The sequence below is a fragment of the Panthera pardus genome, unplaced genomic scaffold, assembly GCF_024362965.1.
Source record: "Panthera pardus isolate Hobbes unplaced genomic scaffold, ASM2436296v1 HiC_scaffold_10, whole genome shotgun sequence".
Lineage (NCBI taxonomy): Eukaryota > Metazoa > Chordata > Mammalia > Carnivora > Felidae > Panthera > Panthera pardus.
This window is the reverse complement of record NW_026526655.1, coordinates 63,387,733-63,401,589: the sequence shown is the minus strand read 5'-3', so window position 1 is coordinate 63,401,589 and position 13,857 is coordinate 63,387,733.

Below are 13,857 nucleotides of genomic sequence, written 5' to 3'. Positions count from 1 at the left end.
GATTCATCACATCAATAAAAGAAAGGACAAGAACCATATGATCCTCTCAATAGATGCAGAGAAAGCATTTGACAAAATACAGCATCCTTTCTTGATAAAAACCCTCAAGAAAGTAGGGATAGAAGGAACATACCTCAACATGAAAAAAGCCATATTTGAACGACCCAACGCTAATATCATCCTCAATGGGTAAAAACTGAGAGCTTTCCCCCTAAGGTCAGGAACAAGACAGGGATGTCCACTCTCACCACTGTTATTCAACATAGTATTAGAAGTCTTAGTCTCTTCAATCATACAACACAAAGAAATAAAAGGCATCCAAATTGGCCAGGAGGAGATCAAACATTCACTCTTTGCAGATGACATGATACTCTATATGGAAAACCAAAAAGATTCCACCAAAAAACTGCTAGAACTCATCCATAAATTCAGCAAAGTTGCAGGATGTGAAATCAATGCACAGAAATCGGTTGCATTCCTATACACCAACAATGAAGCAACAGAAAGAAAAATCAAGGAATGGATCCCATTTACAGTTGCACCAAAAACCATAAAATACCTAGGAATAAATCTAACCAAAGAGGTGAAAAATCTATACACTGAAAACTACAGAAAGCTTATGAAAGAAATTGAAGAAGACACAAAAAAATGGAGAAAGATACCATGCTCCTGGATAGGAAGAACAAATATTGTTAAAATGTTGATACTACCCAAAGCAATCTACATATTCAATGCAATCCCTATCAAAGTAACACCAGCATTCTTCACAGAGCTAAGACAAATCATCCTAAAATTTGTATGGAACCAGAAAAGACCCCGAATAGCCAAAGCAATCTTGAAAAAGAAAACCAAAGTTGGAGGCATCACAATCCCGGACTTCAAGCTATACTACAAAGCTGTAATCATCAGACAATATGGTACTGGCACAAAAACACTCAGATCAATGGAACAGAAAAGAGAACCCAGAAATGGACCTACAAACGTATGGCCAACTAATCTCTGACAAAGCAGGAAAGAATACCCAATGGAATAAAGACAGTCTCTTCAGAAAGTGATGCTGGGAAAACTGGACAGCGACATGGGGAAGAATGAATGTGGACCACTTTCTTACATCATACACAAAAAAAACTCGAAATGATGAAAGACCTAAATGTAAGATAGGAAGCCATTAAAATCCTTGAGGAGAAAGCAGGCAAAAACCTCTTTGATCTTGCCCGCAGCAACTTCTTACTCAACACGCCTCTGGAGGCAAGGGAAACAAAAGCAAAAATGAACTACTGGGACCTCATCAAAATAAAAAGGTTCTGTATGGCGAAGGAAATAATCAGCAAAACTAAAAGGCAACTGACAGAATGGGAGAAGATATTTGCAAATGACATATCAGATAAAGGGTTAGTATCCAAAAGCTATAAAGAACTTATCAAACTCAACACCCAAAAAACAAATAATCCAGTGAAGAAATGGGCAAAAGACATGAATAGACACTTCTCCAAAGAAGACATCCAGATGGCCAACTGACACATGAAAAAATGCTCAACATCACTTATCATCAGGGAAATACAAATCACAACCATAATGAGATACCACCTCACACCTGTCAGAATGGCTCACATTAACAACTCAGGCAACAACAGATGTTGGTGAAGATGTGGAGAAAGAGGATCTCTTTTGCATTGATGGTGGGAATGCAAGCTGGTGCAGCCACTCTGGAAAACAGTTTGGAGGTTCTTCAAAAAATTAAAATTAGAACTACCCTATGACCCAGGAATTGCACTACTAGGCATTTATCCAAGGGATACAAGTGTGCTGTTTCAAAGGGACACATGCACCCCCATGTTTATAGCAGTACTATCAACAATAGCCAAAGTATGGAAAGGGCCCAAATGTCCATCAATGGATAAATGGATAAAGATGTGGTATATACATCAATGGAGTATTACTCGGCAATCAAAAAGAATGAAATCTTGCCATTTGCAACTACATGGATGGAACTGAAGGGTATTATGCTAAGTGAAATTAGTCAGTCAGAGAAAGATAAAAATCATATGACTTCACTCATATGAGGACTTTAAGAGACAAGACAGATGAACATAAGGGAAGGGAAACAAAAATAATATAGTAACAGGGAGGGGGGCAAAAGGCTCCTAGTTATGGAGAACAAACAGAGGGTTACTGAAAGGGTTGTGGGAGCTGGAGTGGGCTAAATGGGTAAGGGGCATTAAGAAATCTACTCCTGAAATCACTATTGCATTATATGCTGACTAATATGGATGTAAATTTAAAAAATAACATTAAAAAAAATAAAAAATAAACATTCAAGACTAGGATGCAATAAGAAAAAAGAATGTGAGTATGCATGACTTTTATCTTCTTGGTGCTTTTCTTCATCTTCTCAATTGTATACAATAAAAGCAAACTCCTTTTTTCATATATAATTTATTAAATGAAAAGAATAAAGTATATGACAAAAAGTAATTCCTATAAAGATGCTTAATAAAATTTATACTGCTAACAATCTTTTAAATATATCTATAGGTCTTGTTGGTTTTTTTTCAAGTTTTTATTTAAATTCTAGTTAACATGTATGGTAAAATTGGTGTCAGATATAGAATTTAGTGACTCGTCACTTATATAATAACACCCCGTGCTCATGACAAGGGCCTTCCTTAATGCCCATCACCTATTTAGCCCATTCCTTCACCTCCCTCCATCAACTCTCAGTTTGTTCTCTATAGTTAAGAGCCTCTTATGGTTTTCTTCCCTCTCTCTTTTTCTCGCTTCCCATATGTTCATCTGTTTTGTTTCTTAAGTTCCACCTGTGAGCGAAATCATATGGTATTTGTATTTTTCTGAATGATTTATTTCACTTAGCATAATACACTCTAGCTCTACCTACATCATTGCAAATGGCAAGATTTCATTCTTTTTGATGGCTTGTGTGGATGGATAGATAGATAGATAGATAGATAAATAGATAGATATACGTATACATATATATATCTACTTGTATATATATAGAGAGAGAGAGATGTATATATCACATCATCTTCTCTATCCATTCATCAGTCAATGGACATTTGGGCTCTTTCCATAGTTGACTATTGTTGATAATGTATATACAGGTTTTGAATGTTCTCCAAACGCTAGCTGTGGTTCAGTTAGTGCTTTTCTTCCAGGAGGCTCTAGTTTGTGCAAAAACTATGGAGCCCTCATTTGGACATGACAGGGAATATTACTATGGATTTGAAGTCTGTCTGCATTGCAGTCCAGGTCCAACCAAATGCAGACAAGCCCTGAAGATGCTACTCAGTAGTACGGCCCAGTAGCCTAAACCTAGAGGTAGCTTCATCCTACTCCAGACCTGTGCCTCTGGGCCCACTTCTCCCAAAAGCTGGCTCTAATCTGAACAGTCTTTGAGATCCCCTTTGGGTCCTTGTACAGTCTGCCTCAACCCTATGTCACATCTGGCTTTGGCTCCTGGGACTCCTCCTCACCCCACTCGGTTGGCCATTAGAGTAAAACATTTGGCTCATAAAACACTTCTTGATGGTCTTCATGCTTCTTTTAAGATGGTTGTGGAGACAAAAGTTAAAAATAGTGAGTTGGGTAACCTCAGTATATTGTTAGATATTTTATCTTCCCCCTATAGAATTAACGACACCAAATGAGACTTCTTCATCACACTCTTAGCAAGTTGTGGCTTACAATTATCTGATGAAATACACTAAACTCCACAACTATTTATCTTCTTCAGCTCTCAGTACTTGGCCAGAATTTCTATTTTTGTTTCCCTCTCTAATGAGGAAAACTGACACAAAAATATATATTTCATCTGTGAGCAAATCTTTTCTCATATCTTTGAGTGTACTAGTTCTCATCTTCCCCTGAAGGCTTGTTGTTGGACATATATCTATAAAAATCATGAGTAACTGGAAAAGGGAGAAGAATAGGTGAAAAAAAAGAAAAACAAGAAAAAGAAAATCCAAGACAATGCTATAGAACAACATTCATTACGAAGAGATTGTGCCTATGGCGTTGAGCAGTCACTTGAATTGTAAAATGAATTCATCTCTCACTGGAGAGGGGCAAGCTTGCTGAGGCTTTGGGAAGACTGGGTTTTCAAGTCGTAGCTTCACCCAGGACACCTCCCTTCTTAAAGTGATATGTAAATCTTGGAAACCATCGTCAAGCAGAGGTCACAATGATCTCCGCCAAGTGGTTATAAATAGCGTATGAGTGTGAGAAAGTATCTGCTACTCCCTAGTTTAATGCAAGGCAATTCATTGTTAATACAATATATCCTGGCAACAAGGAACCAGTTTTACCAAATTAGTCAATCATGTCTTTGAACAACAATCCAATAGACTTATAAAACCAAAATCCAGCTCTCTTTTCAGTAAGCTTGTCAATCCAGGTAGATGTTGGCAAACTAGTCTTATAGCTTTGAGGAAAAAAATTGAAGATGCATTATTTTTACTGCTTTCTTGGAGATGGCAATTCAGAGCTCCCCAGTTCCACTCTTACTAACTCTGGGTGACTCCTTAATACACAGGAAACTTAGCTTTAAAGTTTTAAAGCAGTGAGTTATCTAGAGCTGATTCACTAATTCATTGCTTCTCACTGACTTGTCTAGGCACACATTTGAAAATGTCACAATTTTCTTTTTCAGTGATAAAATGCCTCACCTTATTTATTTATTAATTTTACCTGCAGAAAAAATGCCATAACAATTTAGAATTGAAACAGTGCAGAGAAAATGTCACATTTTTAAGTAGCATGGGATAAGAGTGATTAATTCAAGGACTTTGGTCATGAGCATCAAAACTCAAACTAAGGCAGGATAAAATAAAGGACTTGCAGCCAGATTCAAGCTGCATCTGACTCTGCAGCCATGCGGGTTGTTGCCATAACACTAGGGAGTCTCCTAGTCAGCCCAGGGTTTTCAACAGACCGCATTTCAGAGTCCATACTTATCTCTCCCAGGATGCTGCCAGCCACCCTTACCTTTAGACCACAGCCCATCCCACAGTAGCAGATTTGGCACATCCTCACTTCCTTATTGAGGAAGGAAGGGTGGCCGCCTGAATTACCAGAAATTCATTTCAAAGTGTCGCGTGTCTTTCATGGGCATGTACAAATGACAGTCACAAGTTCCTTTTTTTCTTCTGGACTGTTGCATATGTCTTTATTTCTAGCATAAATGAATGTGTATGGAGTGTGTGTGTGTTTGTGTGTGCCAGTGCCAAAGAAGCCCAACTCAGAAACACATCATATTCTAAGTTACAGTATTTTTCTCCAAATCAGACCTCAAGGAATTATGTCTGGAGACCACAAGGTGACATACCAAAAAATGAAGAGCTATGTGCCAAGAAAAGGGGGAACAATAGAAAGAGCCTGGGCACACACACACACCATTTTATACATTCTGCAGATCTTATCATAGAGAATTCAGAAAATGACACAAGAAATTAAGAGAAGGAAATAAAGAAAAAACAGTCTAACTATGTGACTCCTTGATGATTCATCTCAAATCATCATTCCAATCACTTATCACGGCTTTTCTGAGTGATTCCCCACCTAAGTGATTACTGACTTCCCCTCCTCCCTTGCCCTGATTCCTGATGTGTCAGTGACAATTCAAATTTACTGGTAAAGCATTAAGCTTTCTCTCCTCCACTGCCTCTGCTTCCCTTTCCTATTATAAGTCTTGTAAAATATCTAATCTTGTAAAATATCTATACCTAATTCAGCCAGCCACTCAAGGTGACAAACTTTCCTTCCTAGAACCATGGTCCAGTTTGTCCGTAACCTTACGGAAAAGGCTCTGGTGCTGATAAATGCTGCTGTGACTCACTCAAAGCCTGGTTAGCCAGCTTTTGGAACAACTTTAAGGTTGAGCTGGTTTCTCCAACCCCTGCTGAGAATCCTACTACTACTTAGAGCCTGAAAAAAAAAATCATCCGTGGTGCTTAAACTGCTACAAACAGCTCGCAGTTAAAGAAGCTGTGTTGAATTGTTTGGTGGCCACAGAGGTATGGATGCAGTTTTATATCCATGAGATCACAGACAATCATGGCATCACTTGTGATAACATTTGAGGACCAATCTTTAACATCTGATGATATTTGATTTACTATGTGAGGGTTCTGGGACCATGTGTGATCAAACTGGTCTCTGTAATAATGTATAATAAAATAATGTATAATACTTACAAGTATACTTATACCTTCTCATGCCTGAAACCCCATGTGTAATTTCTGGTATCTCCTAGTATATCCTAAATTCCAAAACATTCCCATTTAAATTTTATAATAGTGATAAAATTCACAGCAATGCTATTTGCACATCCTTCCTCAGATTTCCAATGTTGCTTCTCAATTATCACCTTAAATCTCTAAGCACCGAACGTACTTATAACTTCCAACTCCATGAAGTCACTTCCTCTTTTCTTCACACTCCCGTGGATTCACATTTTTTTTAATTTTCCCTTGTAAGGATCTGCAGCTGTGTTTTTTGACACAGCTATTGAATTTTATCCTAACTCCAGTCTCCTTTTCTCTAATTTTGTTTCATTAATATTAGAACATCTCTGATAAATCATTTTTATAAACCCAAGGCTTTTTGAACTTCCTCAACAATCCAAAGGCTTTTCTCTGGAAAAGAACTGAGGGGGGAAAATATTGCAAGACTGAGAACTAAGTGTCCAGTTTTTAATATGTTTATTCTGGGATATTGTGAGATTTATGGAGAAATACTGAGTAACAACTAGGTCTTGAATTCAACAAGTTACAGAACTGGAGATGTTAATTTTGGAATAATTGGAGTATCTGTGGTATTTACAGGCTTGGAAGGATCTAAAATCTCCTAGAGGAGGGACTCCTGAGATGGTTAAACGTCCGACTTCCACTCAGGTCATGATCTCACAGTTCATGGATTCCAGCCCCGCATTGGGTTCTGTGCTGATAGATCAGAACCTGGAGCCTGTTTCAGATTCTGTCTCTCTCTGCTTCTCCAACACTCATGCTCTGTCTCTGTCTTTCAAATATAAATAAACATTTTAAAAAATAAAATAAAATCTCCTAGAAGAACATAAAATGGAAAAAAAAAAATCTACAATTGATCCCTGAAAGGACTCCATCATTTGAGGTTGGACTAAAGAAGGAGAAATCATCAAAAGAGATTAAAATATGACTGTAAGAATGTAGATTAAAAACAAGAAGAATCTCTAGTGGCAGATTCTAAAAACTAAGTTTTTCAGATAGTCTATCTTTTTAGCATAACAAAGATGCACACATTGAACCAGGGGAAAAAATTCTGCCAGTATCCTCCACAATCATCAAAGAAGAAAGTATGTTAGACTGTAGAAGGCAAATTCGTAGTATTTGGATCAATCCACTATCCACTTGGAGATACACAAAAGGACTTCAAACATCGTCCAAGCAGTTTGATAACGTCAGTGAAGATGGCACATTAGGGACCTGAAGGGGCTTGTGCTTCCCCAGAAATACCAAATAACCTGGCAAAAACTGTAAAAACCAACATTATTGGAATTCTGTAAAATAGGCAAGGGTTTACAGCAATCAAGTGAACACTTAAGCAGGAGAAAGGCCACTAGAACATAGTAAGAGATCTCTATGGCATTTTGATTCAGCCTTCTCCCATCCCTTTCCCTGGTACAATGGCAGTCTTCAAGATGGCAGCTTGAATCCTCTGTATGAATTCATGGTACTAGAGGAGGTAGAGAAAACTGCTCTCAAGGAATCACATTTGTTTTGACCTGTCTGTGGTTTCCCTGAAGAATTATCACAAAAAGCCTACCTTTGTTTCACTTAACTTATAACCCTCTTAGGGTGGAGGATGTTCTTCAGAAATGTTGACAGTCAAGTGCTGCCACCTGGGACAAAAATTAACAACTGAAGCAAACAATAGACATGACAAACGCCAGGAAGAAAGCATTGGGGAATGAGATTCTTCAGGGAATAAGGGCTTTGAAAAGCTCCTGAGTATACCAGCTAATCCAGAAAGCTACGCACGTGCCCAGGGCAGCATGCATGCTCAGAGAAGACTAGAAAAGACAATAAACATTCATTTCTAGCTGATCTTTAGGCTCAGCATACGCAGGAAGTGAAGGCTAATTCAGAATTGTAAGTGGCGTGGCTAAGCATTGAGGAAAAGGGAACATGATTTTTATAACTGAGGTACTATTATGGGTTGAATTGTGTCCCTCTAGAATTCATATGTCGAAACTCTCGTCTCCAGTACCTCAGAATGTTACTGTATTTGTAGATAAGGCCTTTAAAGAGGTGATTATGTTAAAATGAGGCTGCTAGGGGGGGCCCTAACCCAATTTCACTGATGTCCTTATAAAAAAGAAGTGTGGACACAGAGACATCGTGTCTGAGCAAGCACAGAGAAAAGGCCATGTGAGGACATAGGGAAAAGGTGGCCATCTGCAAGCCAATGAGAGAGGCCTCAGAAGAACTGAACCCCGTCAATATCTTGATCTTGGACTTCCAGCCTCCAGAAGGGTGAGAAAATAAACATCCGTTGTTTAAGTCATGCAGTTTGTAATCTTTTGTCATGGCAGCACTAGCAAACTAATACAGGTATGTGGATCTGAAAGTGACTTTCTATAGAATCCCCACACAAAAATTTAGAAAATTGTTCAGCAATCTGAATAGAAAGAAAGAAAATAGGAAGACACGGATTCAGGAGATAGAAGTAAAAGATATGAGGAGACAAAACAAGGACATGGAAAGAAAACAGAATGTGATATGGAAGAGAAGCAAGAAACTAAAAATGTACTATCAGAATTAAAATCTTCATTACAAGTAGTAAACCACAAGCCAACACTGTAGGAAATGGAATCAGTGACATATTACATTAAATGTGGGAATTATTTCAGACTGTAGAGGAAGAGGACAAAAATATGAAAATGATGAAATAGAGATTATAAATTTTTTTAATGTTTTATTTATTTTTGAGAGAGAGAGAGAGAGAGAGAGAGACAGAGCACAAGCAGGGGAAGGGCAGAGAGAGAGGGAGACACAGAATCTGAAGTAGGCTCCAGGCTCCGAGCTGACAGCACAGAGCCAGATGCGGGGCTCGAACTCACGAACCGTGAGATCATGACCTGAGCCGAAGTCGATGCTTAACCGACTGAGCCACCCAGGCGCCCCTAAATAGAGATTATAAATAAAAGTGATAGAAAATAGGAGACTTAAGATAAGAATTACAAGGCTCCCCAAGGAAGAAACAAAGCCAAAAAAACTGAAGCAATCATCATTGAAATAAATGGAGCTGAAAATTTTTGAAGCGTAAAGATTGAAGGTCAATAAAAACAGAACCATATTTGGTTAGTTCCTGGCAAAAAATAGCAAATTACAAGGACAGAAGAGAAAAGTTCTGAAAGCTTCCAGGCTGAAAGAAAGGTTAAGCTTTAATCATTTTATAAGTTATTGGTTCTGTTATAGTAATGATTAAATAATTTTTCAACTCTTTGCAAATATAGAACATTGTCTTTGTCCAGAGAACCATAAATAATTTGCTTTTTTACTAGGGAAGCATATAAACTGCTGTTTACTGCAAAATTAATGGAAATTCCAAGGAAATTAAAAGATGTTTTGCATATTTAAAATCCATATTAAATGAGATTAGAAAAGTCTTTTCTTAATTAGAAAAGACTAAGAAACCACCTACTGGCTGGTATAACGTTACCAAGCTCTCCCAGTGTCATGTTCCATCCCGGACTTGCAAATAACCTTGCATAAAAATATATATAAAACTTATTCAATCTTGTATCAGTTAGCTTTTGCTATATAACATACCACCTCCAAAACTTGGTGGCTTAAAGCACCACTTTATTTGCCGACAATTCTGTGAGTTAAGCATTGTGATGGGTTCTGCCAGCTTGGGTGGGGGTGGGAGTGGGGGTGTCTCACTGGGGGTCGTGCGCCAGGCTGCCATCATCTGGTGACTGATGGTCTCATGGACTAACAGACTAATAGTCTGAGATGGCTCACTCATGGGTTTGGTGGTTTGGTTCTGGCAGACAGCTGTTTTGTGGGACCCTAGCAACATAGCCCAGACTTTACACGGTGACAGCATTACCAATAGGCAGGCTCCAATGTGCCATTTTAACACCTGTCCTTGTATCACTGCCACTGATGACTCATTATCCAATATCAGTCACATGGACAAACCCAGATTCAATACGGGAAGGGACTACACACATGGACATGGATATGTGGAGGCTTGTCCATTACTGAAGTAGTCTACCAGAAACTTCGACCATATAAACATGCATAAGTGGTCCACATTTAGGAATTTATTCTAAGTAAACATCAGATGTGTGTGACAATGTTCATTTACAGATGTTCTTCAGGGGCGCCTGGGTGGTTCAGTCAGTTAAGCGTCTGACTTCGGCTCAGGTCATGATCTCACAGTTCACAAGTTTGAGCCCCACATCGGGCTCTGTGCTGACAGTGCAGAGCCTGGAGCCTGCTTCAGATTCTGTGTGTGTGTGTGTGTGTGTGTGTCTCTGTGCCCCTCCCTGCTCGTTCTGTCTCTCTCCCTCTCAAAAATAAATAAACATTAAAAAAATTTTTTTAATTTTTTAAAATTAGAGGCAATCAAAACGTCTGATTATGGGAGGTTAGCCGAACAAACCCATATGACAGAATACAATACAAATTTTTGTTTTTTAAATCACTGAACAAAAGAATATTTATTGATATCAGAAAGTGTTCTGGATAAGTGTATGGGTTTTTTTTAGAAGGCAGCCAATAATACATATGACACTGTTTTGATAAAAAAATAAAATAAATATAAAACATATGCAGACAAACAAACACAGATCATAGGAGTAAAAGGCAAAATGAATGTACTCTACATAGCGATAGTGATCATGAATGTACTCGTATGGACTCTGAGGTAGGACAGATCTGGGTCTGAATAACTAGGTAAGTAAATTGGACCAATTATTTAATCCTCTCGGGTCTCTGTTTTCTCAACTTTAAATTAGTTGGTAGTTTAACAACTGATAGGGTTGTTATGAGTATTAAATGAGATAATGCTTGTAGCATACTACTTGACAAACTAAACTGAACTTTAGGATTGCTCTGATTTGCTAAATAAGGAATGATTTTTCTGTTTATTTTTCTCTGATGACATCATATTTTTATTTAATAACAGAACTAAGATAATAGTAAAAAAAATTCTTGGAATTATTGAGATTTTGTTTAAATGTTAAACCAGCCTCCATACAGATGGAACAGAGCCAAAACCCAGGTTCTGCAGTCCCTGTTCTGCAAAGGAAAGGCTCTCATTCAGGGAGAAGCTGGAGAAACCAGCCCCCTGCTTCGAGACATTGTCAGGCAGTAATCCCAGGACATTGTAAAGATAAGACAAAAGTTCACTTGGGACATTTATTTAATAAATGTTTGGCATTGCATCAGAGGGCCACTGGTGGCTGGGCAGCTGACCTGCATTAGGTCAGGTATACTCCACTATGAGTCATTTTCTGCATCTACAGCCAATCAACTTGAACAGACTATTATAACAAGGACGTGTCCTTTATTTTTGGGACGGTTTCATTAATAACATTAACAATAACATGGCCATTCCCACGATGTGATGTTTTATAGTCAAATTAGCTTCTAGGCAGTTTGCTTTCAAACTAATAATTCACCTTTAAAAAGAAACAATCACCAAAAAGCCATGTGTATTTAATTGTATTGAAGCAGGACAAGAACATTATATTCAGAAAATCTGAAAGGCTAATAGCATCTCACAAATTTCAGTCAATAGAATAGTGCCCATAAATCTTGCAAACTAAATGAATCCAGTGCGCCTAGATGATAAAGATGTTTAGATTTAAAAGCAATAATTGTGGGGCGCCTGGCTGGCTCAGTCAATAGAGCATGTGACTCTTGATCTTGGGGTTGTGATTTCAAGCCCCACATTGGGTGTAGAGATTACTTGAAAGTATTTTTAAAAAATAAATAAAATACAATAAAATAAAAACAATTGTTCCAGACATTGCAAGCTTGTTGATGGCCAAGTTTGTTGTCTATTTGTATTTCCCATAACACCTGACAAATTATTTTGCACCATAAATACTTGGGGCCTGACTAGTTTTGTTGGTTAATAGCCAAAGCACTTGATTTGACATTTGGGTGCTTACAAATACAACTTCAACTCGATGACTGTAAGGAAAGCATCTGATGTATTTTATAAAATAGCAATGAGGTATCTTACTTTTTATTATCATTATGATAAAGAAGTAGGGAAAATTTGAAAATATATTTAGAAGGGGCACCTGGGTGGCTCAGTGGGTTGGGTGTTTGACTTTGGCTCAGGTTATGATCTCACTTCTTTGGTTTGAGCCCCACATCGGGCTCTGTGCTGACAGCTCAGAGCCTGGAGCCTGCTTCAGATTCTGTGCCTCCCTCTCTGTCTGCCCCTTGCCTGCTTGCTCTCTCTCTCTCTCTCTCTCTCTCTCAAAACTAAATAAACGTTTTAAAAAAATTTTAAAAAGAAAGTATATTTAGAAGTGTAAAAAACCTACAGCAAAACTGCACTTTCCATTAGGTGAGCAGTCTGTTCTTAATAAGCTATGCATTCCAGGCACAGTTACGAGACCAGAAACTAATCTCAGTATGCCCCTCCCTGCTTTTACAATGCCTAATTAACTTTTGAACTTTAATTCCAAAGAACATTGATTATATGTGTGTATCTATATATGTATTCGTGTGTGTGTATAATCATCTTTAAAAACTACACGCTTTTGTAAAAAATTGTATATAAATAAAAAAGTATGGTTTTATCATGTTTTAAACATTTTATAATAGAATATTCCAAATATACATAAAAGTAAACAGATTAGTATCCTGAACTCCCAGGTACCCATTGCCAGCCCCAGCATAAACCCATGGCTAATCCTGGCCCAACCACACACACATCCAGTCCTCCAAATACTATGGTATTTTGAAACAATTCCCAGACATCACATTATTTCATCCATTAATATTTCAGTAATTATTCTAAACAACAAGCATTCTTTTTTTGATAACCTAATATCACCATCACATCTGGAAAATTAACAATAATTTCTGAATAGAATCAGCTATTCCATTATCTAAATTGCTAATTGTCTCAGAAAAATTGCTTCAAATGGATTTGTTGTTGTTTTAATGTATGTTTCTTTGAATCAGGATCCAAATGATTTCTATATATTGCACATGGTTATTACATCTTTTAATCAATAGACTTCCTTTCCATTTTTTTGTCTGTGTAATTTATTTCTATTAAATAAACCATATTATTTGTCCTTAGAATTGCCCTCATTGGTTTGCTGATAAGACCTCCAGGATATAGTTTAATCTGTTTCCCCTATTCTCTATATTTCCTGTAAATTGGTAATTGGATGTGAAGGCTATATTAGATTGAGGGGTTTTTTTTGTTTGTTTTTGGTGTTTTGGGGGAGGCCATGAGTGTGGATAAGACTTTTCCCTAGTTGCCATTGTGCTGAATCATATCATTCTCACTGTAATCTTAAAAAAAAATCTTTTCCTTTTTCTCTTGCCTCACCCTCTCTTGTTTCACCCTACACCACCTAACTACGGTGACCCATATTAACAATCCAATACATATCCCTCCGTATTTTCTCCATGTTCACATAAATATCTTATTCACATGCAGAGATTCTCTGTTTGCTTTATAAAAATGAGGTCTTGAAAAGCCTTCCAAGCCTAGTAGAAGAGTTCTAATTTGTTCTATTTAATGGCTCCAAAATAATACTCCATGTGCATATCCACCACAATTTACTCAGCCATCCTACTTCAGGTGGCAAATACT